At 39.3% G+C, this 26301-nt stretch overlaps 1 protein-coding gene across 7 annotated transcripts in view; it reads left to right on the plus strand.

The window, feature by feature from the left end:
* NFIB (nuclear factor I B) overlaps nt 1–26301 on the plus strand; it is a 223138-nt gene that overhangs the window by 72640 nt on the left and 124197 nt on the right. The gene's annotated exons all lie outside the window — the stretch shown is intronic.

Genomic DNA, 26301 nt, shown 5'->3' on the forward strand with positions numbered 1-26301 from the left:
AATTTTGCTTTTAGAGTTAGTCTATTGCTCAATTTCCTTTTAGTCAGTTTTTAAAATATATAATATATTTAAGAAGTGTTATTAAGATTACAAAGTCAATCTGAACTCAAATTTAGAAAATGGCAGAATTAACCTTATTTTTGTCTCCTCATACATATCTTTTTTTAAAAAAAGTATTCTTTTTCATATAATTTCATAATTTTTTTTTAAAAAGAACCTCCTCCTCCAAGTTCATGAATTCTGAGACTTTAAGGCCAGAAAGGACCATTCGATCATGACCTCTTCTGTATTACTTCCTCAGTTTCACCCAGATACTGTGTTGAGCCCAATAACTTGTGCTGGACTAAAGCATAACTTGCGTTTGTCATATCTTGATTGGAAGACATCAAGAGATGGAGAATCTACTACTCCCCTTGGTAGTTTGTTCCAATAGTTAATCACCCTCACTATTTAAAAATGCGTGTTTTATTTCTATTTTGAATTTGTCTGTCGTTAGCTTCCAGCTATTGGTTCTTGTTATGCCTTTCTCTGCTGGATTAAAGAATCCTTTAGTTACAGGTATTTTCTTCCTGTGAAGGTACTTACAAACTGTAATGAAATGTCCTCTGTCTTCTTTGTGATAAGCTAATCAGGTGAAGACCTTTGATGCTGTCACAATAAGGCATTTTGTCCAGTCTTTATTTTTGTGTCTCTTTTCCAAACCCTCTCTAGTTTGTCAACATCCCTTTGAAAATGTGGACACCAGAATTACATGTAATAGTCTAGCAACGTAGGCAGGTTCTTAGATTTGGCATATGGTTTCTGAAACAGTGTGGCAGAAGTTTGGGGTTTGCCGTGTTAACAATCTGGATTTTATTTCTGGGTTATGTAACTTTTCAGTGGGGTCTGAGGCCTTAATCATTATGAGCTTTTCAGGGGCTCATTGCACCTTTCCCCTAGCATGAGATGTTGAAATCCCCTTTTATTGTTGGAGCAACATGTTGTGATGGTTGCAAGCACAGTGCTAATAGAATGTTGCCTATTTTACGATCCAGCCTCTAGCAAGCTCTGTTTAGCAAAACAGTGATGAAAGTGTCATTTTTCAACATCTGACAGCTCAGCCCAGTCTGAATGGATTTTCTTGGAGATACCCTGCCCCCAGGACAACTCCCTGCCAAATATCAAGTTCCTCCTATAAATCATGGAAGAGTTAAGGTGCATGAAAAAGTAGGTTTTTTTATAATGGAGTTTTAATCAACCTTGCTATAGGAGTTGCTATATTCCTTTTTAATAAACCTTTTCTTATTTTTACTTGATTACTTAGATAATGATATTTCTAGTGTCTAGAACAGAGGACTCGAGTCAGGAAATCTAGGTTCTGTTCCTGTCTGTGCCACTAACTTGGAGACCCAGTCCTGCAAATAGATTTTTGTGCCTATGTGGAGTTCCTCTGAAGTTATATCCACTTGTGGCCTTGTGGTTTGACATTGGCCAGTTACTTATTTTCTCTGTATCTTAGTTTCCCACCTGTGAAATGGAACTGGTAATATCTACACACCATTGATAAACTTTTGCAGTTCTTCAATGTATAAGAACAAAATATTATTGTATTAAAAAATCTGAAATTTTGTAACTGTACCATAGCAGAAACATGGTTACATGAAGAGTTGGATTAGTGACATCTCTGGGACAACTTTACTTAACAGATTCTTCATTCTGGGATTGTTATAGCCTCCTATGCCAAACCATTTGATTGAATGGCAACATGTGTTAGGAGGCCTGGTCTATAACATTCCTGGGGAGAAATAAAAGATGAATTGAATCTTTTATTCTTTTAGTCTAGAAAATGGAAATTTGATAGGAAACTAAAGAAATATCAAGTTTGGTTTCTTCAAGGGAAGTTTACAAAAAATAATGTGTTCTTGAAGTCTCCAGTTCACAGCAGGCTAAGTTTACATATTGTTTTATTATCCTCAATTTATCGAGTAGCTGAATCACTAAGTACATGTTAAGGTTTGCTGAAGAATAAATCTTCTAGAAACTGAAAAAGCTAGTTGAAAATTCTCTATTTGCATGTTTTACTTTTAAGAAACATGGCACACTGTGCATTAAGACCAGTGTGTAAGAATTCATAAATTGCCTATTTTGGGTTTCTGTGGAGAATCAGAGAAAATAATTCAGAGATAACTAGGCAGAGTGGAATAAATTATTAAAAAAATGCAGCTCCCACACTTCCAATAGCAGCGTGTAACTACTAAGATGCCAGCTAGCTTTCTGCTGTATCCCTTTGCCTTCTTTTTCTGTTTGAAATGCCGATGTTATCAGTTCTGAACATATTCACAACAGGTTTAGAAGTAGCAGCAGATGAAGGGAGGTTGGGAAACCCCTGTAACTTAGAAAAGAGTACAAGCAGAGAAAAGTGTCACTGAAATTTTAAAATGAAAGCAGGATGAAACATGATGTACAACAGAGCTTTCGTGATACAGTGCAACTGATTTCTGGCTCCATAACTTCTCAACTATGTTATACTGTCCATTGCCAATGTTACTCTTTGCTGGATAGATCGCAATACAGATCTGGTGAGTTTGTGTCGTCTTCATGTGGAGTAAATTGAGAGTAGATGAACTGAGTCTTTGGAGCCATTGCCAAATGAGGTGGTGGTGATGGCTAAAGAGGGTTGGAGTTGGGGAGTGCTTCTGGCAGGAGTACAACACATACTGTATCATGCTTTTGACCATGGTGCTTGAGACACACTGCCAAGTGTTTGTAACAAGATAGTGCTGTTACTGTACTTTGCTTTTAACTTTTCTTCTTCACAGAGTACATTTCCTTTTTGTTTTATAAACCGTGCATTGCATAGTTTTTTGTATCTAAACAATTCAAACTGCTGAGATTTTGGATAAGTATGACATAGTCTCATACAATTTCCTCTTTGCTTTATACTCTGTTAAGTGATGACTAATAAAATCTATTTGCAACATTTAAAGTATGATGCACTTTGATGGTAATTAGCATTTTTTTTGGCTCCATCATTGTAGGCTTTAAAAGGGGAGCATTATACATATGAGGAAATTTGATAACAGAGCTGTATGACCATGTGTAGAGGTTTAGGTTGTATATTATGGATAGGTTTGGCACACTTAGATTTTTATTTTTGTAATAATTTTGGTGGATAATAATGTTTATTTTTAAGCATTTACATTTTTTTTATTGATTTACATTTTCACAGTTGGATTAAATTATGGGTGGTGTCACACCAAGGGGCTAAGACAATTTTTTAACTACAGCAGGCAATTGAGATTCAAAAAATTAAAGCTTTTATAATAATTAAAACACAAATTGTCAAGATCACATGTCAAAATGTACAAAGTAAATATGCTTAAATCAAACTCTCAAGTTCTCAAGCAGTATTTTTCTTACTTTGCTTATCTATAAATTTCAGGGTTGTATGAAATAAAAAAGTAGTGTCAAATTTTTCAATTAAAGATGGGATTTGAGCTCTTTGTTTTTGTGTGAAGAATATATAATTCTTTTTCATAAAATGCAAAAAATTGCATTTTAAATCTGCATAAATGTTATAGAAACATAGAAGAAGCATCCTTATTTGAAAACATAAGAATATAAGAACAGCCATACTGGGTCAGACCAAAGGTCTGTTTAGCCCAGTATCCTGTCTTCTGACAGTGGCCAATGCCAGGTGCCCCAGAGGGAGTCAGTAGAACAGGTAATCATCAAGTGATCCATCCCCTGTCGCTCATTCCCAGCTTCTGGCAAACAGGCTAGGGGCACCATCCCTGCCCATCCTGGCTAATAGCCATTGATGGACCTATCCTCCATGAATTCATCTATGTATTTTTTTTTAACCCTGTTATAGTCTTTGCATTCAAAACATCCTCTGGCAAGGAGTTCCACAACTTGACTGTGCATTGTGTGAAAAAATACTTCCTTTTGTTTGTTTTAAACCTGCTGCCTATTAATTCATTTGGTGCCTGCTAGTTCTTGTGTTATGAGAAAGAGTAAATAACACTTCCTTATTTACTTTCTCTACATCAGTCATGATTTTATAGACCTCTATCATATCCCCCTCTAATCATCTCTTTTCCAAGCTGAGAAGTCCCAGTCTTATTAATCTCTCCTCACACAGCAGCCTTGCCATACCCCTAATGATTTTTGTTGCCCTTTTCTGAACCTTTTCCAAATCCAGTATATCTTTTTTGAGATGGAGCAACCACATCTGCACGCAGTATTCAAGATGTGGGTGTACAATGGATTTATATAGAGGCAATATGATATTTTCTGTCTTATTATCTATCCCTTTCTTAATAATTCCCAATATTCTGTTCTGACTGCTGCTGCACATTGAGTGGATGTTTTTAGAGAACTATCCGCAATGACTCCAATATCTTTTTCTTGAGTGGTAACAGCTAATTTAGACCCCATCATTTTATATGTGTAGTTAGAATTATGTTTTCCAATGTGCATTACTTTACATTTATCAACAGTGAATTTCATCTGCCATTTTGTTGCCCAGTCACCCAGTTTTGAGACATCCTTTTGTAGCTCTTCGCAGTGTGCCTGGGACTTAACTATATTGAGTAATTTTGTATCATCTGCAAATTTTGCCTCCTCACTGTTTACCCATTTTTCCAGATCATTTATGAATATGTTGAATAGGACTGGTCCCAGTACAGACCCCTGGGGTATAGCACTATTTGCCTCTCTCCATTCTGAAAACTGACCATTTATTCCTACTCTTTGTTTCCTGTCTTTTAACCAGTTAACAATCCGTGAGAGAACTTATCTTCCTTATCCCATGGCTGCTTACTTTGTTTAAGGGCCATTGGTGAGGGACCTTGTCAAAGGCTTTCTGAACATCTAAATACACTATATCCATTGGATCCCCCTTGTCCACCTGCTTGTTGACTCCCTCAAATAATTCTAGTAGATTGGTAAGTCATGATTTCCGTTTACAAAAACCATTTTCACTGTTCTCCAACAAATTATGTTAATCTATGTGTCTGACAATTTTGTTCTTTACTATAGTTTCAACCAGTTTACCAGGTACTGAAGTCAGGCGTACAGGCCTGTAATTGCCAGGATCTCGTCTGGAGCCTCTTTTAAAAAAAAAAGATGTCTCATTAGCTATCCTCCAGTCATTTGGTACAGAAGCTGATTTAAATGACAGATTACAGACTACAGTTAGTAATCCTGCAATTTCACTTTTGAGTTCTTTCAGAACTCTTGGGCGAATACCGTCTGGTCCTGGTGACTTATTTCTATTTAGTTTATCATTTTGTTCCAAAACCTCCTCTGATGACACCTCAGTCTGGGATAGTTTCTCTGATTTGTCACAACAGGAAATTACTCTTATGGATATAGAGTGAAACTTCACAAATTGTGTGGTAAATGGTATATATGGGAACCCTTCCAAAAGAATAACAATTACATTATTTCTATAACTAGCAATATTGCTATAAAACTGAACTTCATCATAGCTCTAAGAATATCCAATAAAACAAACTAACTTTATTATAAAAGTTAAAATATACCTTGCCAAATTTTTTAGCTCAGCTCTTCTTATTTACTCAGGTTAATCTTATTAGAATATACTGTAGGACACTGTAGTGTCACTATACTAGTTTGTAATATCTCTTGTGATCAATATTTGGGTCAAGTCTTGATAACTTATGGTGGCTAAAGGTACCCCTTTGCACCTTTCACAAGGTGAAATTACACTAATTAGGAGTGTTTTTAACTCCGCAGTTTTGGCTAAATTCCAATTTGGTAACTATATTCTGCCTTCCTAAATTATCCTGAAGTTTCCATTGGATACAGTTTTCTTCACTATCTGTGTTTAACTTCTGTGTGGAGTTACTGTAGGATGTTAAACAGCTGTTGTGTTCCAGCTGGATTTCAGTTGTGAGTGAAAGGATTTTTGCTCATATAAAAATGGCTGAGCACTTTCGGAATCTTCCTTGATAAAATGCAAGTTGGTTTCATTAGCAAAGGGAAGACTTCCAACAACAGATTTAAAAAAAAATGAATATATTAAACATTTTGGTGTGTGACTGGTAGTGTACCTTAGCCACATGTTATAATAGAGCTCTTGTAACCTGAATTCTATCACTGCTTATTGATGTTTATAACAGCATAGTTTTCTGCTCATAACAGCAGTACAGAAGCTTTGGAACATGGTTTTAACAGCTCTTCCATGTTTCTTTATGTTTTATGTTTTGGCACGAAGGTATCTCCTGGACTATTTTTTAAAAAAATGTGCTGACAAATAGGTAAAAGTATAGTTATCATGGAGCAGCACACTAGTGAATTATTATTGCATGAAACCTCCTATAGTCTTGCTGCATCCAACAAGGTAGTGCAGGGTTTTCAACAACAGTATTGGTTATCGAGTTCTTTATTGGAATGTATCAAGTTAGATTTCCTTGCAAGAATAGTTTTCCTTGTAAAAGTAAGGGTCACTGAGTCACCTTGCAAATTTGAACTCCCTTTTCATGGTCTCTTCCCCACAACGAGGTCTTTCTAATAACAAAGCTGTGTAATGTAGCATTGCTGTAGTAGGATACCTTGTCACCACAAGTGGATTTCCTGCTGGTGAGTAGATGTTATATAGAGCAAGAGTTTGGGAAGTAAAGAGAGACCTTAGGGACCAAAGGATCCCTCTTGAGCAAAGCATTTATCTGCACGGGCGGTAGTGTTTATCTACCCTTTTTCTGTTGCAAGAGTGAAGAATAGATACCAAGTTCCAAAGCACTGACTCATGTGGCTACAATGAAGTACTAGGATACAGCCATTTCCTACCTTTGTTTGGAAATGAACTGACTTGGTGTGGCGGATGCAGGCCCTCAGCTGCCTAGCTTCATGGAAGGAAATGCTTTTGGTCTTTATTGAGTATTGGATGCTGTTTAGCAGTTGCTTTGTACCTGGCATGTGGCGAGCATTGTGTAAAATGCTTTAGTATAAATTCATATGCACTACAGCCACCTGAGGCCTTACCATGATTAAATTACACTTCAGGAAAGCTAAATGGTTGTTAGAAAAGTGCAATTAGTTGGGTAATTATAGACTCATAGACTTTAAGGTCAGAAGGGACCATTATGATCATCTAGTCTGACCTCCTGCACAAAGCAGGCCACAGAATCCTACCCATCCACTTCTATAACAAACCCCTAACCTATGTCTGAGTTATCGAAGTCTTCAAATTGTGGTTTGAAGACCTCAAGCTGCAGAGAATCCTCCAGAAAGTGACCCATGCCCCACACTTTTCTGTGCTCAGCATTTTAATTTCAGTGCTGTTTTCCACCCTTTAATCTTCAGACCTCAAACATCACTTTTTTCTAAAGTAATGTTTGTCTACACTTAGGGCAGCGTGTAGAGTACCTACACTGCATGCCAATCTAGCACAGGTATAAATAGCAATGTAGACTTCGGCAAGTGCAGTAGTAAAGAGTGCCCCACATGCCTGATCCTAGGGTACATACTCTACACTACGCTGTATATGCTCAGGCAGTGCCTGCTAGTTTTAGTAGTTTAGTGTCCTGCTGGAACCTTTCCCCACTGCCTCCCCCTGCCGGAGCCTTTCGCTGACAAATATAGCTACTGGGAACACTATGCACTTACATAATATCTTTCATCTGAGGATCTCAAATATTAAGTAAGCTTCACAATACACCTTTGAGAAAGGGAAATATTGTTATAACCATTTTAAAGAAAGATGAAATGAAGCAAAGACCAACGTAAAAGATTTGCCTAAGGTCACACTGCAGTTCAGTGGCAGAACTAGAAATAGACTGTGAGTGCTGCTCTGACTGCTAAACCACAGCCTACTGTTTGTGTCAAAGATCCCAGAAAAGAGGATACATTTGCATAGAGTGAGAATGAATGTATTTAAAAAAAAAACAATATCTCTTAGTAAAACAAAGTAATAAAGTGCTAGAAGGAAAAGATTCTGGTGTATTTATCATTAGTCCGGAAATTCACTGAAATTTGGTCCAGTGTTTATTCTGGGCGCTTTTATGAAAGATTCTTCTAACTTTTTATTTATCAGTACCAGAGACAATTGTGTTAATTTTTTGTGCTGTTTTATGTGTGTGGTTTAGTGGTTTATTGTACATTTCAAAGACAGTCTGTACTAATAAGTGTACCATATGCACTTTTCTTTTTCTTAAATAAGCCTTGTTGGCATTTTCAACTAGCGTTAGTAAAGAAAAGAAAAAGAATATAATCCTGGAAGCCCTCCAGATAGGGTTTGGGAAACAACCTAGGGACAAATGCTCCTGCTTGGAATATAGTGCCAAATAATATAGTGCCAAATAGTTCTTTTGGGGTTTTTTTTGTTTTGTTTTTTGGGTTTTTTTTTTAAGTTTTTAAAACCAAAATTAAACACAGTAGAGTTTACTGTTTGCTAATCACCATGTGTTTACTTCCTCTTCCAGAACTGAAGTTTCCAACCAATACATTTCCTACCCAGTGCTATGAATCTGTCCAAATAAACATGGGATGTAGTAAAACAGTGACACCATATGAAAATACATTCTCATTCATCAAGCAGAGTCCAAAAATTCCTGTGGAATATAGCAGTAACAGAAAAATGTGTATCATGTGGCCTATTCAGCATATAAAAAAACATAAAAATGTATATATGTATGTATACATACAGTAAAATGTATGATGCTCTGAACTGAATAATTTGAAAATATAAAAAAACCTGTCCTGTTGATCTGAAGGTATAAACATTGATTATTTTGTATCCATCTCCATCTATAATCCTAGTAGTCTGATGCATTTTGGGTAATTTGTAGCTTTATGTTAATTAGTAAGGCAAGCAGCTTGTAGAACTCAAATAATCAATTTTAATTGCTTTCTTAATCATTAAAGGTTACCAATATGTTTCTTAAATCGAATTTAAAGAGTGCTTCTTTTGGAGATCACAGAAGCATGGACAGAGAAGATAGATGGGAAATACTGAAGTTGCAATGAACAGTCTTTACCTGCATGATTGGCTAAAGCTGGGAAAAACAAACATATTTACAATAGAAATATCATACCAAACGGTTGTCTATCACCTTTCACCCAGAAGGATCCAAAGCATTTTACAAAATATCCAACTTTGGTGTGTGGTAGAGTTCCCAGTGATGCCAACAGGAGGTGCACATGTGAATCAAGCATAGTATTCAGCCCTTATGATTGATTCACTTCTCTGAAATGGAGCCATCTCTGGGTTGGAACATGGAAGCTATCCTGTACTAGCAATACTGCACAACAATCTTCAGAAGAATCAGCCAATAAAAACTGCAAAGATTTGCAGAATGCATGGAAATTGGCCATGACATTGATATTAACAGTCCCTATTATTCAACAACAAATAGTACATGCCTCTGTTTTGGATGTCATTTGAAGGAGGGGAGTTCCAGTAGCTACCTACTGATTCAGATGGAAGAGGGCTTCCCACTAAATCCATCAGTACAACTTCCTGCAGCACGTGGCTTTTCCTTGGAAGTTTCCCATCCAGGTACAACACTACTTAATCTGAGAGATAAGATTGCAGCCCAAAGGGAAATTCTGGTGGTGGGCATGTGTTGTGTGTACAGCTGCACAGGGCTCTATGGTTTTGATATTCCGGTTCCTTTAGACTCAGTCCTCAGAGGGCAGGAAGAAGTCCAGACATTCCAAAGGAAGCCCAAAACTCCTTGAATTTCCCCAGCTACCTCTCAGTGACAAGTGAACCAATTCCCTTTTCCTTTTAGCAGACTTTCTACCTTTTTTCCACATGAATATGTCATATAAGTCTGCCTAGAGCCTGGAACATTTGATATCACTTGGAGCCTTGCAAAACCTAGGGCCAGCCATGCAGGGAGATAGGGCTGACATTGTCAAATTGTAGGTAGGGTACTTTACAACACATATATTATATGAGCTGAGTTCATACTCTCTTATAAATTGCACTTTCATGAGAGCTGTAGTTACTTCTTCAAAGAATGCTTAATGCTCATGACTTTAAATTCTTTATTTACTCACTAATGTTTAAGTTAAAAGAAGTGTTTCTCTCATGGTGGTGAAGATATCCTTCAGAATGTAAACTTCTGCACGGTTGTCTTGCTAGATCTTCAGCCATTTAGGTTGAAACAATAGCATCAAGCATTGTGAACGTTCGCCAGTCCTCTGAGATTTTGAAGCTCAAACTTTGAACCTTACTAATTATCTTTTGGATGCCAAAGAGTTAAACATTCACTGTTAGTCAGACAGCTAACATGCTTGCTCAGTGTAGATCAGTGCATAGTGCTTGTCACACCTGATGTAACCTACATTCCTTTGAATGTGAATTTCATAGAACTAAGGTTTCAGGTTTTGAATACGTAATATATAAAATACTCTTTCAGTTGTTTGGATAATTTAAATGTTCCCTGATTTCTAAAGGATAGTAGTTTTAGTTGGAATACTGTTTATTGAAGGTTTTCACAGACAACTTTTTCCAGCTTAAAGCACTTTAACCCTTAGAACACTGCTGTTTCCAACTCTGCCAGCCAAATTAATGCTTAAGAAGGTCTGTGTGTATTTGTATTTGGTGGGAGTTATCTATTATTTCTCTTCAAAGAGTTAATAAGGTAATAAATATTCTTAAATGGCTATATTTGTTTTTTATGTTAATATCTGGCATTAGTTAAAATTTGAGGTCAAGCAGAATATAAAGCAAGAAACATCTTGGAAATAATTTTACAGAAATACCATATTTCCCTCATATCCCTCCTTAGCTGAATTCTTCTTTATTTAGATTATATTAAGGTCTGGAGGACACAGGGCTCCTTTGTGCTAGGCACTGTACAAATACACAGTGAGGCACAGTCTAATTTAGGACAAGATGCAGTAAGGGGATGTAGCAAGCAGAGGGAACGAGGACAAAGGTAATAATTCTAGAAGTTTGTGACTATGAAGTCTGACTAAATGCACAGTTTACTGGGTTTAAGACATTCAAAGATATTAAGAGGTAAATAAAGACAAAATATGGTGTAATCCCTGCTGGTCACTTACCTTGCCACAAACGTGCTGATTTTGGAAGACAAATCCCCACAGTTATTGCCACAATTCCCTATAGGTTTCCATTATGCCTACTCATGAGTATTAGGATGATGTAGGATGCTGAAGCATTTAATTCTCCCCTATCCCTCCAGCCCTAGTGGGCATGCACTCTCCTGTGGACAAATAATACTCCTTTTATGGATCTTTAGAAAGCATATTGTTAAAAAAATAGTTTTATTTTAAAGTTAATAATTCAGTTTCTTTCTCTGTCCCTCCAAAGACAGTTTTTTATAAACCAGAATATTTTCCATGTGAGAATTTCAATTTCTGGAGAAATAGAAATGTTCAACAAGTGGGCATAAAGTTTGAGTTGTTGGCAACAGATGAATCAGTTAAACGGATTAGGGTTACTGTGGAGGGCTGTGGTCCTTAAGCTAATTTCAGAAACACTACTTATTCCTTGACTCAGTTTGTCTTGCAAAGGAGTCATTTTTATTGGATAGACTAGGAGCATGTAGGCCCTGATTCAGGAAAGCATTCTTCTTGAGGACACCATCAATTGTTCAAAATCCATTGAATCAGGTTAAGCACGTACATAAGTGTTGTCCTGTCCTATCGGGATGAATAGCAGGTGCTAAAGTGATTTCGTAAATGGGGGACGCAGTTATTTGTTGAAGTGAACAAAGTATAGGAGGAGTATGTTCTATTTCATAAGAATTTTCATACCAGATTGGACCAGTGTTCCATGTGGGTGGGCCAGTGTCATGTCTTTGAAAGTAACCAATATCATGGAAGGTACAGAAAAATCCAGGAATTGACAGTTATAGAATAACTTGCCCGTAGAGGATGTAGCTTCCTAAGCTCAGGCAATTAATGGTTTTTTTTTGCTCTTTATCAGGAGTTTATATACTTTGTCTTAGTGAGAAAGCAGTTTAATTTGCTGAGGAAGAGTTTTCACTTTCCTGCAAGAAATTTTGTAATTATGTTGTTTTCTACTCACAAAGCTTACACTTCCCAATTGGTCTTGCTGCTTATCAGTGCATCTTAGAAAACTAAGTGAAGAATAACAAATTGTAAAGCTGAAAGCAGAAGTAATACATTGTATAATCATATTTTAGTAAGTCATAGTAACTACTAGAAACCTTTACAATGTTTTTTAGACTTTTAGCCGCTACACCAAAAATTGATTATTGTTACTAATCTGGCAACAATCTGCATGCATTTGAGTGCTTTATTGATAGTGTTCACACTTTTCATATTATGCAAAAGATCTCTGTGCTTTAACGTAGTGCTGTTTGAAACAGTAATATATTAAAGTTCACTAGGGAACTTTAGTGCACACCAGCAGGATCTATGTGGACCAATTCATATGCAACTCTAGAAATCACATCCCTGTAGAGAGCATTACCCCACCCTGTAGACAAGCCCTAATTCACATAATCTATTCCTAACAGTACTGTATGTAATAGTAAAAGCAGCAAAGAGTCAGACGAAGTGGGTATTCACCCACGAAAGCTCATGCTCCAATACGTCTGTTAGTCTATACGGTGCCATGGGACTTTTTGCTGCTTTTACAGATCCAGACTAACATGGCTACACCTCTGATGTATGTAATAGTAATACTGTACATAATAATGCTTATTTCCTTTATATAGCATTTCTCATGCATAGATCTCAAAGCATTTTGTAAAGGTTTCTATTTCTTTAGATGATGTCTGAAATTTTACTTCCATCCCTTCCTTTGGAAAAAGTTAACACAGTCTCAGAGATCTCACTGTCAGAAAGTCTTTTTTGAAATCTATGCTCAATATTCCTTTTCTAAGTTTCATCCTGTTACTTCAAGTAGCTGTATGTGTCATGCTGCATAATTCCTCTTCTGCCTTGTGTTTGTACTTGTCCAATATTTGTGCACAGTTATGAAATCATCACTGTATCTACCCTTGCAGTACAGTTTGTAGGCTTAACATTTTCAAATTTTGTTGTATTCATAATCTGTAATGTAATTTGTGGTTGTATATATTTCCCTTTTAAAATTTCTATACAGCAAGCAACATTACAAGTTTTGCCTTGTAGTCTAGAAACATTTTTCAAGAGGAAATGATATTTCTGAATCATAACTGGCATATTTAAAAAGAACTAGGATTGCTGTGTGTAGAGTTTGGTGAGGACTGTGGCAAGCACAGAGTTAAGCAAGTGACCAGTTTCTGCTGAACGGAACATTCAGTATTGCAGGATCCTTAATCCCTAAACAGATGCTTTACCACAGTCTCATTATAGTTCAGAAGTGGATCTTGTATGAGAAGTTGCAGCCATGCAGAAACAGCACAAACACGATTGACTTTCCTACCGCTGCTTGCTGCTATTGCTTCAGAATGAATTCTTACTTTAACCTTACACCCATAACCTGTTCATCCTTTATTTAGGTTTTCTGTTTTGTTTTTGAATTCATTTAATATAATATGATGTATCTCAAAGGGCTTCATTATGAACTGCTTGTGAACTTTCTTTCAAATATGAGTGTTTTGTTATTATTAGAGAAGACTTCTTTTACTTCATGCAGTTTTTCAACCACATCATGGCATTTCAAATTCTTTAAGTCCTGTAATACTATATTTTGCGAACAAGAGAAGGGAGAAGAGAGATTTTCATTCTTGCTTTTATTAACCCATTCTTGTTTGAGTCAGGAAAAGAAAGGTTTTTTTGTTTCCCAGAGTTGAAGATCTGCCAGCTTGTAAAGTATTCCTTTTTTATGTGAGGGAGATTAAGTTGGCATTTTATGCAGTTCTCTTGTATGCACCTTCATGTCTTGTCATAAGGCATATAATTACTGCACTTTACCATCAGCAATCATTCTTAAATTAAAACCTGTTATAAACCTCTCATTAATAAAAATCCGACAGGGAAGGGAGAAAGTACACCTTCAAAAGAAATCCAGTTGTTAAGGGAGTTAATCTTATCATTGCACAATAGATGGAGTAAATAATTTTCACTTAGAGTTTTTCTTTACATACAGTCAAAATAGTTTGTGACAACAGATCTGGTACCAAAGTTGCATAAACACTGTCTTTTATTCAAGTGGGATTGGTCTTCCTGATCTGTGCCAGTTCTCTGTCAGCTTCAAACAAGGCAGGACTTTTTTCAATATCTAGAGCTAGATCATGGGTTCCCACTTCATCCCCATTGCATTGCTCCTGTGGTGCAAATAAGTAAGAGCTGTCCTAATGGGGCAGATGTGGTTGCTTTTCGCACAGTGGATGATGTGAAAGCCATTATATGCTGCTCTCTTCCATCTGCTTATGGTCCCATCAAGGTAAGGGGAATATCAGGTGCAAGAATTTAGGGAGAGAAAAAGGGAATGTGTCCAGACCATTCTATGGCCTACAGAAGGACCCTAGAGGGGTCTGTTCCAGCTGGCTCTAGCCCTGTGAATTCGATGTGTGGTATAAGCCATCTGTTACCCCTGCCGCCCTTCAGGTGTGCTGCTGAGGATCCAAGCTCTTGTTTGAAATACACATTCTTTACAGTCAATCCCATCAAACAAGGACCAGCCGAAAAGATGGCAGATAGAGCAAACCAATATCTTTTATTCTGTCTTGAAACCTTTGCTGTGTATTCAGATAGTAATAAAAAGTTCTGATATTGGTCATTAGACTAATTGTCTTCCAGTATGTGTTTAACTTAACTGTGTAGGTGTTTAAAATATTAACTGTAGCATTTTTATTTTAAAGTGCAGTCTGCTATGAAAAGTGACTGTAACTTTGTTGTAGTATTGTTGGCATTCATGTTTGTGCGTCAGTGACTTGCAGATCAAACTTGCTCAGTTACAGGTGAAAAAAGACTGCCAGTCCTGCAATCTGAACTGCCAGTTCTGCAAATTGAATGAGGGAACTGAGAGCTGTGTTATGTTCTTTCTGGGTCATGCATCGTTGCAGGTAATAAAGATTCTGCAGGCCATATCTCAGCTATGATGATGCACCAGGTACAGGTTAGGGCAGAATTTTGCCCTGCTGCTGGGATTTAGTTACACACTGTGTTGATGATGTTCAAACCATAAGAGGATCAGCTTAGTCTCCTATAACTGTGTTGGCTCTGCAATGCCAACAGGAGTAAAAAGTACTAAAAACAATCTGGGGTGGAATTTTCAAAAGTGCTCAGTGTTGCTCTAACAGCTTCTGTTGAATTCAGTGGTAAAACTTTCATTGCCTTTAAGGGGAGCACAGTTAGCACAGTCAAGCCTGAGCGCTTTTCAAAATCCTGCCCTTGATCACTAAAGTCTTTAGATCTATATGACTCTGACTGGTCAGGGTGTAGATTTGTTGAGTAAGACATTCCCAGTTTTACCCAATTACTTTACAGGGTATAATCACACATTAATGGGATAACAATTGAAGAAAGAAATCGTTTTGAATTTTCAGTCAGTTTTTTTCAATATTTTCTCTCTTACAAGAATGACTGCACCACAACTAAAGCTGGGGCAAAAATTGTCTGTGCTTACCCAAAGAAGGCAGCTCTGCTTTGTGGTTGGTTGTAGTGGAGTGGGGAGGGAGGGAGGTCAGAAATTGCTGCAAAAGGTGCTTTGCAGTGGTGACTCACCCTTCCCCCCCCCCGCCTTTCCCCCAGGAATGTGCATAAAGGTACGAAACCTGGGTGGGGCAAGTCTCTATGTCTAAGCAGCAAAAAAGTGTCCATGCATTCAGGTGAGCAGGCTGTGAGCATTAATGGGGCAGTCAGCTAAGATATGCAGCAAATGGTCAGTGATGTCGTTTCTGAGGTTTTCTCCACACCATTACAACGCTTCAGAGGGTACAAGGTCACCTAAAAACAGGATGCATTCTTCCACCTAACACAAGGGATGGTGGTAATGCTGATCCCGAGGGTGAGTGTAATCTAAACCACACAGAGGTTGGGGAAATGGGTGGCAGAGGTGGTCTCTAACCTTCCAGCCTAGCAAAGGGTGGCAGTTGCAGGGGCCACAGCCAGGTGCAGGGACGGTGCTCAACCAGTCACTCAGCGATAGGGTGACCAGACAGCAAGTGTGAAAAATCGGGACGGGGGTAGAGGGTGATCGGAGCCTATATAAGAAAAAGACCCAAAAATCGGGACTGTCCCTATAAAATTGGGACATCTGGTCACCCTACTCAGTGAGTTCACCTAAGGGGAACAAGAGTCAGCCAATTGGGGTATTAAATACTCTGGGCCCAGGAGTGGAAGGTCGAGAAGCCTGGGCAGACCCACCTAGGGGAGGCACCTTCAGTGGGGCACACTGATGGTATTACACAGCTGCTGCAAGCTAATTTGCGTTTACAACAGCAGCTTCAGGCAGCTAGATGTGAGGGGTCTGCACAGGGTGACAGGGTATGCCCAGCATGGGCTCAAGTGTCAGGAGCAGGACAGGGAAGGGCACATGGCAAATCATCGGCCATCAGGGCATGTAACCACAGGGGACAGAGTAGACACTCCCGAGGGGGCTTATGGGGGAGCAGCGTTCTGCAGTACGGTTATGCTGGGGTAGCTTACCCAATGAGAGTTCACCTACTCAGGGCAACTACATATTGAATTAACTCACTGGCAAATTTGTGCATGTAATATCCCTATGGCACAGGAAGGTGTTCACAGACAGTAAACATGGACAAGGCAAGCAAAACAGCAGACTGCCCAAGAAGCCAGTGGTGCCTAGAACATGAAGATATTTGGGAGGCTTCCCTCATCGTCTAGGTGGGCGTAATGGTACAGGCCTACTCGGACAGCAGCCCAGCCTTTGTTAATTATACGAATGTCACTAGGCGGGCACCCAATATGTTTGGGGCCATGTCATAAGCAGTTTACATTAAGGGCAGCAACACGAACTGGAATAAGGTGGCATCACACACTGTCGTTCAAGGGCATAACACCAAGACCTCCAGGGGTTTGTTCATACTGCAACAACTCGAAAGGGGCACTGGGCCCGTAATAATATTTGCTGGGCATTTAATAATGGTGGCCGTTTCCGCAACCCCTGTAAATACAGGAATGTTTGCAAGATGCCTGCTGCTGGCAGTTTTATTTTCGCAAGGCTATGCCCATGGGCTGTGCAGTATCCTGTGCAGCCTTTAAAAAATTCAGTACAATGTTGCACTGGGCAGTTGTGCAGCCAGCGGAATTAAACCAAATAGTACATTATTTGCATAATTTTGTTCGCAGGGCGAGCTGGATCAAATGACTTTTCACTTGTTGGGCACATTTCAGGCCCTGGCTAAATAGTTAGGTTAAATAAACAAAAACCCTTACACTACATTAACCTAGCTGGGCTTGGAGCTGTACTTTGCTTGCAGGGTTTTTGCCCCAGGACGGGTGTTTTTGTGCCTGGCTGGCAGTGGCAACAGCTGGTGTAGCCAGACCACATAATTACGTACAAGTCATTACACAGATGTAGTAAGACTTGTGGCTGTGGAAAGGTTTTCTAACTTAATTTAATGGAGTATCATTGTGCAAGTACAAATGGTTATTAATTTGGGGCCAATGTAAGAGTGTGCCTCTGGTGCAATAACATGGCAGTGGTACAGGTTATCAGTCGCCAAGCTTCCAAATCGCACAGGATTGGACAGTTGGTAAGGGCATTTGTTCTCGAATGCTTAACCATCAACATCTGTGTTTTCTTGCAAGCACGTGCCGAGTATGGATAATGGCATAGCAGAGGCCTTGTCTCATTTCCAGTTTGCCAGATTATGTAAACTGCGGGCTCTCTGGAACCTTGGAATGTCATGTGGTTGGTGGAATGCACATTATTGGCTCCAGCTTACAAGTTGTTTATTTTGTTTTGTTTAAAGGAGTCCCGTCAATTCAAGGATCCAGAAAATGGGTTGCCTATGCGGTCCTCCGTTAAGGGAGGTTGCTGCAGTACCAGATCAAGAACAATGCAGCTGCTGGTGCCCCTTGACGATCACACATGGGACAATGGGTTCTTTCTCCCCAGTAGGGCTGTTAGCCAAGAGGCCATTGGTAGATGTCTGGGAACCCGGCAGGGTTGAGAGGGAGGCAGCCAAGCAAATGGCTGTCGCCTCCTAGTGGCGAATGTTCAGTGCAGGCACTCCATAGGGAGGGCAGCCAGTGACTAGATAAATGGCCTGGTAAAGGACTTAAAAGGAGGTCCTGAATAAAGGAACAGAAAGGAGGAGGGGGTTCGGGGACTCCTATGATTGGCAAGGCAGGGAGCCAACCCCCTCCATTCTCATAGCCCTCCTAAACCCTCTCACGAGGCTGGTGGATGGTAAGGTCCAAGCCATGGGTTGGCTGGGGGACCTGGATGGAAACAAAGCGGGGCTGGTGGAAGCCTGGGAGAATTGATTTGAATAAGCATGGATTTGCCTGTACTATACACTTTATCTGTCGGGTAGTCCCAGACATCTATATAATAAAGTTTCGGCCTGATTAAAACCCATAACAAGTCTCCTGTCCTCCTTGTGGAATACCCAGACAACTTCTCTGGAGCTGTGCTAACAGCTGGTACAGGTGTAGTTTCAAGGTAGTAGGAACATGCCTATAGAAGTTATCCATTCTGGACTTCCTTGAAAAGGTGATTAGTTTTTTAAAATTACTTTTTCACAGAAGCTAAGTTATAAATAGGGCTGAACTGGGCTAAAACTCATTTCTCTGAGGTTTACAATATAATCATGATGCAAGAGTCTAAATAAATTAGTGCTTCCAGAAGCCCTTAGTAAGAGCCAAACCACAAGCATTCCCCTCTCCCTTTTTTAAGGCCTCTTTCAGAAGATATAGATGTCATCTGGAATGTTGCCAAAAACAAGGATGCACTTCAAAAAAGAAAGTACAGTAATTTTCAACTCACATAAAGGTAACTAATGTTAACTGAAATAATTAGAATAGAAACTTACATTGGAACTTTCATTTTTCTCATATTAAAATCTGTGGAGGGGTGTGTTGGTTAAAATCCCAACTTGGTAAGAGTTTAGATGCGGGAGACACTTAGCATTATAGGAGTAATTTTGGGTTGCAGGATTGTGCCATGGGCACTCAATGCTGATCCGAAGTTTGCCCAGTTTTATCTCCCTAAACAGCATAGTATTATGTGCCATCAAGGACTGATAGTGTGGTGAAGAATGCTAACAGAGTTAGGACAATATGTTCCCTAGGATTTGTGTGGTACATCTCTTCGGATCATGAAGCAACTTACAGCTAAATAAATAAATACAAACGGCACCACTAGCTCTTCTGCAGGCTCTTGCACCCTAATTGGTAGGCTGCTGTATCATGTACCAAAATGTAGTTGTCACTCCTACATAATATCTACCTTTGTACTTGAGGATACCGCTTGAGGATACAGCTTGTTTGCAGTTTATCAGCTAAGTGGCTTGCCACCCATCTCCATCGTCCACAGCAACTATTGTGCGTACTGGCATTTACTAGCAGTAAGTGGATGCTTGCACTTGTGAATCATACAAAATCTGGGGAACAGCTATTTCCTACAATATCTTTATGAATATTGACAAGTCTCTGACAGCTGGCTGTGTATGTAAGAGGTATGGTTAATGTAAGAACAGTTTATGTGTGCATTCTATGTTGTGGTAGTTTGGGATGTGTGGGAGAACTGGATAACTTACCAGTGGCTGCCAAATGACTTACACTTCTGGTAGGAGAAGTTACTGCAAACTTTGCAGCCTCAGCTGCTGTGGCAATTATAAGGGATATCAACCCTCATGGTTCAGGACTAAAGCCAATCGCTAATTGTCTGGGCATGCTATTGTGCAATTATATGTCATAAGAGTTTCACATCTTCCTCTGAAACATTTGGTTCTGACTACTATTGGAGATAGGGTATCAGGTTACCTGGGTCACTACAATGATCAAGTATTTCAGCTTCCTTTCTTCATTTGTCCTTCATGTTCTGCTCATTTGCAGTGCATTCTGAAGGATTCCCAGCTGGAGTGTCTTCTTTATGGGTTAATTTACTGTTTTTTAAACCACAGTAAAGATGGGAAAAGAGAGTCTAAGGCAATAGGCTTTTGAAGGGAAGAATGGGGTAAGGGTTTGGGAAAGAATGGAAAAAGGTGGGAATAGGAAGATTCTAGGGAAAGAAGACAGAGAAAAATGTGGATGAAGACAGATAAGGAAGAGAAGAATGGATAACAAAACAGGAAAGACATGTGACAAAAGAGAGACCAAATTTATCGCACTGGAGACATTACTTTTTGCCTGGTCCAGATGAGAACTGCACTCCGAACAGTGAATTCATAAATCATGAAATGGATGAGGAATAGGGGGAAAGCTGAATCACCAATCCTAAGATTACCAACATTTTACTTTGGATTCTTCAACTAGATCTATATCTCTGTCTATTTGATATCATTGATGGGTACACTCTGCCGCTATAATACATGTCTGAAATGAACTCCGGAATTATAATGGAGTTAGCCCTCCATTTTGCATAGGAACTACTCATTTCTTCTGGAAAAACATTTTTTTTGTTTAGTTTTTAATTTTGTAAGCAACAATGAAAAATCTTTTCATGTTTATAGTAAAACAAATTGTAATTCTAAATCCATAGCCATTAAACCACAAATACCCCAGCTCAGTCAGTCATTTTTGCATGTCCTCTCAACCTTTGTTCAATGGTTACTTTCAAAATCTTTTTGGGGTAAAAGTGTTAAATAGTGGATACAGTTCTTGCTAATCACTGGCTTCTTTAATAAGTCATCCATCTCTTCTTTTTAACTAATTTCTGTGTGAATCTAAATACTGTATTGATTTTTCTGGACCAAGATATGTTAACAAGGCTGGTTTAGTGACACATAAATAAATGTTATTGAAATAATGCCACTGATCTCACAAACCCACAAGATCAAGTTAAAACTGAAAATGTTGGCTTCCTCAAATTGCTCCGCTGTGCCTAGATATTACAGGGAAGGAAGATCTGCATGTGATGTTATTTACCATATTGTTGCACCTGCGTACTCTGAAATAATATTGGGAAGGTTGTGAGTCTCATGATACAACTAGATAAACCTTGAGTCAATAAGTAAATTTGAAGCATGGTGAAATGGTAAAAATAATGGGGTACTGTGATACCTGAGTATAAACTACAAAGGAGGACAATTTAGGGTGTCCGGTTGGGGGGAGTAGTATTATACCTAAGAGATACCATATCATCTAATTAGAATATTTCTGAATGGAGAGGCCCATATAGCAGAATTAGTACAAATATATATCCCAAGTCATAAGAAATCACATATACTAGTAGGAGGCTATCAAGAAAAGGATGTCAGACAGACAATATTAACAGAGACCAAAGAGGCAGCTAGAACTAAAATGATAATATTTGGTTTCAGCTGGTCACATATCAATTGGTTAAATGGCACAATGGAACAAGATTTAGAGAAGTAATTATTCAGCACCTTAAGTGTTCATTTAGGAACCGCTAATTCTAGAGAACAAAAGAGAAGAGGCTATTCTGTACGTAGCATTTATGAAGTGAGTGTAGCTGAGTCTGCCATCAGCTAGCATTTTTCTTCAAATGTCTTACCAGTAGCAATGCATTAACAGTTGTGGAAACAGCCATTTGGCTATTGAGGGTATGCCATGTTCTAGCAGGTGAGATGGGCAAAAAGCAGAAAGATGGAAGAAAAGACCTTTTGTATAAATCCCACAATAGTATTTTACAGATGACACTTGTAATCTTTGAGTGCTTCCTTTCAGTAGGAGAATTTAAATCCTAAATTCTGTCATCATCACAAGCTTATGGACTGTGTATAGCAGAATGTGCCTTGTGGTACTTTCCCTATAGAGGTTCTCATTAGAGCTCAGAAAGTGTTTTATTCAGTGGCTGGGTCTGAGTTGAAAGTAAGCAATGTTTGATGAAGGGGAGACCTCAGCTTTCTTGGCTGTAGAAATGTCACCTTGTTCCCTAAATCAATCCCTACAACCCCTTATTAATTTTTGTGATTATTTGTGAATTCCTCCCTTTTTGCTGACAGCTTTCAGGGTCCTTGAGAGATCATCAGTTTTTAGTGTGGAGAGTTATTTTGCCTCCTGCTAAAAGTTTATCTATCACTGGACCTTAAGTAGGGGAGAAGCTGATTCTGTCACTGACTACTATAGACAGAAGGATGAGAATTCCTTCTGTGCTAGCTGCTTTCTGCTTTGCTTCTTTGCTGCTCCATGATGTGCCTCCCATTCAGACCTGCTTAACCTCTCAGGCTTTTCATCAGAAGCTTCAGCTTTGTGGTCTTTTCCCCTCCTGAGACTTTCTTAGCAGGCTTCTAGGATGGGTGGGGCTGGTGGGGCTTTTTCCCTCTTTCTCTTGCCGGCCAGCAAGCATCCTCCCTGCCTGTAGATCCTCCTTCTCCAGTGAGGATGCTCTGAACTTCCAGGGGGGTGAAGGGAGAAGCAGCCACCATCCCCAGACCTGCAGCATGAACAACTGCAGCTGGTGAGCAGTTGCTGAGCTTGTGTTGAAAGGTTCAGAGGAGGGACTCATCTAGGGGAGTAGGAGAACAGAAGGGGAGAGAGAGTGGGGGGGACTGGGGTAGAGCCAAGGGGTTGTTAATTCAGTTGATTGGAAACCATGGGATTGCACAAGTGTTGCTGGATGCATAGTTTGGCCTGTACATTCTTTTGTTACTGGTGATGCATGAGAGATAAAAGAACCCAGTTTCCCTATCAAAGCCCAGGTTGAATTTGTGGGGTTGGAAGTTTGAAAAACAAACCAACAAACAACAAAAGAAAAATGTTACATTTGGTTTGTAAACTGAGTGATATTAGCTATGGAAGTCTGAGGGACAATAGAGATGGATCCCATGTTGAGAGATATTTTCATGGCGGAAGCATGTATTAGGAGTAAATCAGGCCAGGCACTGTTTGAAGATACTGGGCCACATTCTTAGCTGCGGTAAATTGTTATAGCTCCACTGAAGTCTATGGGGTTAAGCTAATTTACACCAGCTGAGGCTCTGGTCCCTTGTATTGCTTTACATATTTGATGGTGTGTATATATGTGGGGGGCTGGGTGGGAGGAGAACGACAAAGTGGATTGAATTTAAAAAAATCATTGATTGTGAGATATGTTCCATCGACACCTTGTCAAATCCTATGTTTAAAAGAAACTATTTTGAACCAGTGCAGTGTTCTCAAGTCACTGCCTAAACGAATTTCTCACCATAGCCCTAACCCTTGAGCGCAGTAAAACAAGAATCTGAGTCATCTGTTTATACACTGTGAAGCATTAAACCAAACTGAAGTGGGATTTTCTTTTATAGGGAAAAAAAAGTCTATACTATTTTAATATAAGGCCATTTCCTACCATTATTTTGACTGGCTGGTCATTGTTAACCATGATAAGACAAGAGCACTTGACCCACTAATCCCTCTCTTCTGGGACTACTTCTAGCATTCCAAACCTCGGAGCAGCTTTAAAGAGGCACCATATTTTTTTTAAAGAAACAGACCATAGAAAAAATGTTCTGGGGAAATGTTTCCTCCTTTACTTTCACTGTATCTGGGATTCCTTGGCTGTCTCTCCCAACACCAAAAAACAGAGCCAGAAATAGTGTCGCAAGGCCCAGATGTCAGAATTCAGCTCTGCGCTAGTGACAGGTTGAAGCTCTGATATGTTGTGACACACAAAGGCCAGAATGTGCCCATTAGACCAGCTTTTCATAGGGACGTACAACACTTGCCTCTCATCCTGGAATGTCAAATTGCCACGCTGTGACGTTTAGAAAAGCTATTTCAGATAATTTTTAGCGGTTTCTATTACTGTGTTTGTTATAGTGTTTTCTCTCCTTCAGAGGTCTGTGCTGTGGGATTGCTGCACTAAGCAGGAAAGCATTATGGGAAGCGGGAGAAAAAAGTTGCTCTAACAGTTTAAAAAAACGCTCACGAGGATGGGTGGGATTTTCAAAAGCACTCAGTGTAGGCCTAACACTGCTCCCACTGAACTCAGTGGGAGTTTTACCATTGTCTTCAATAGGAATACAGTTAAGCCAATGCTGAGCACTTTCGAAAATCCTACCTTTACATGTTTGATTTTGTGTAGGCTGTGTGACAAGTACACGCTGGTGTAATACAATTTGAAGGTTTTACTGACATTTGTTTGGGATGACTTGGATGACTACCCCATGACTTTATGCTGATAAAGTCCTAATAGGAATTTAGGAATTTCTGAACTGGATCACACAAGGTCCAGTTAGTCCAGTACCCTGACTCAGACAGCAACCACAACCAGATGTTTCAGAATGACGTACAAGTGATCCCACAGTGGACAATAATGGAATGACCTGCTCACAACAGAGACTTGCTTTGAATTCTCATTAGTTATTGTTGGTTTAAGCCTTGAAGCATTAGAGCATATATACTGAATTTTAACAAATCTTATCTGATGTAACTGTAGGGGTTCTCGTTATACAAATAAATGTCTAGTCCTTTTGTGCATCCCACTAATATCTTTGACACATTATATCACGGGTAGGCAACCTATGGCACGAGTGCCAAAGGCGGCACGTGAGCTGATTTTCAGTGGCACTCATGCTGCCCAGGTCCTGGCCACCGGTCCTAGGGGCTCCTGCATTTTAATTTAATTTTAAATGACGCTTCTAAACATTTTGAACCCTTATTTACTTTACATACAACAATAGTTTAGTTATATATTATAGACGTCTAGAAAGAGACCTTCTAAAAAGGTTAAAATGTATTACTGGCACACAGAACCTTAAATCAGAGTGAATAAATGAAGACTCAGCACACCACTTCTGAAAGGTTGCTGACCCCTGCATTATATCATACCGCTGTGTCACATAGTCTCTCTTCCTTCTCATTCCTGAATATAGCCCTACAGAATTTCAGTGCCTTGTTTTGTTTGAGGAATAAATGTTTAAACATAAAAAAATGCATCTGAATAAAAAAAATACCCAAACCACTTCAGAGCGTGTTCAGTAGACACTGAAGGCAAGCACTGATGAAGCCCAGTCCTCCTTAGGACATGAGTGCACCTTTTCCCTCTCTCTGGGCTGGTCCACACTATGGGGGGAAATCGATCTTAGATACACAACTTCAGCTACGTGCTGAAGTTGAATATCTAAGATCGGATTACTCACCCATCCTCACTGCGCGGGATCGATGTTCGCGGCTCTCTCTGTCGATTCCGCAACTCCGTTGGAGTTGATGGAGTTCTGGAATCGATATAAGCGCGCTCGGGGATCGATATATCACGTCTAGATGAGACGCGATATATCGATCCCCGAGCAATCGATTTTAACCCACCGATACGGCGAGTAGTCTGGTTATAGCCTCTATGTTCATCATGGACAGAGGTCTAGGCAGGGAAAGGAGTATCAAACTCTGCCTGCTTGCTAGGAGGAAGACAGTGTCTTTCAAACACACACAGTAGAAACCTATTCCTTCTGCAAACCCACCCCATCCCACATCACCCCAAAGGATTCCAAAACAAATAAAAAACCCTAGAAAAAATTAAAAACCTCAGTCTTAATATAAGGGACAGGAGAAAATAGCTGGTAGAAATAAAATTGCATATCCTGCTTTGTTTTCATCTACAAATTCCAAACTTTAAATCATAATGAAGAGTCTGTCTTTTTCTGTTATAAAGGCATAGCTCTTACAGCATACACAGATTTGAGGTTGCTCTGTCAAAGGTGAACTGTAAAGCAAAATTTTAAAAAACGAGTTTTGTCTTCAGTGCCTTCACAAATGCCCTCTGTCCCTGTACCCACTTTCTGCTTGTTTTGAATGCCAAAATATCAGGGTCTCACTTCTCTCTCCTTGCTAGAGGATCTTGTCATCTCTGGAAGACATGAAATAGCAGTGTCACGCAGAGTTGTAACTTGAACTGTGTGGCTTTCCTTGTTCCCAACTGAAACATTCTTATTTTCTGAGTAGGTTCCGTAGTGAGCCATCACTCTAAGTTGGTCATAAGGGAGGCCTTGGTTGGAGAGTTATGAGATATAAAACAGTGGTCCTACTGCTGTGGTTACTAATGTTCTTTTTACACCTTTCTGGAGAGCCAGATGTTTTGGAATATTGTATTTGAGATAAATGCATTCTGTCCAATCCATTGTTTTGATCTGTGAACCTTGCTTCTCAAAAAAAGGGAATTTTTAGGTAAGCCCATGTGAAATTTTCTTTCTTTCTGCTCCGTAGCCCTAGATAATCAATTGGCTTGAATGGGATTACTTTCAATAGTAAGTTCTGTGCTTGACAGTATTGATTTGTAGAATCAGCCTTATCAACTGTGGGCTGTTAAACAGTTACCTTCTATCTCAAAGGTGGCTGCTTTTCAGAAGTGGG

This window comes from Gopherus flavomarginatus, chromosome 3, assembly GCF_025201925.1.
Source record: "Gopherus flavomarginatus isolate rGopFla2 chromosome 3, rGopFla2.mat.asm, whole genome shotgun sequence".
NCBI classification, from domain to species: Eukaryota; Metazoa; Chordata; order Testudines; family Testudinidae; genus Gopherus; species Gopherus flavomarginatus.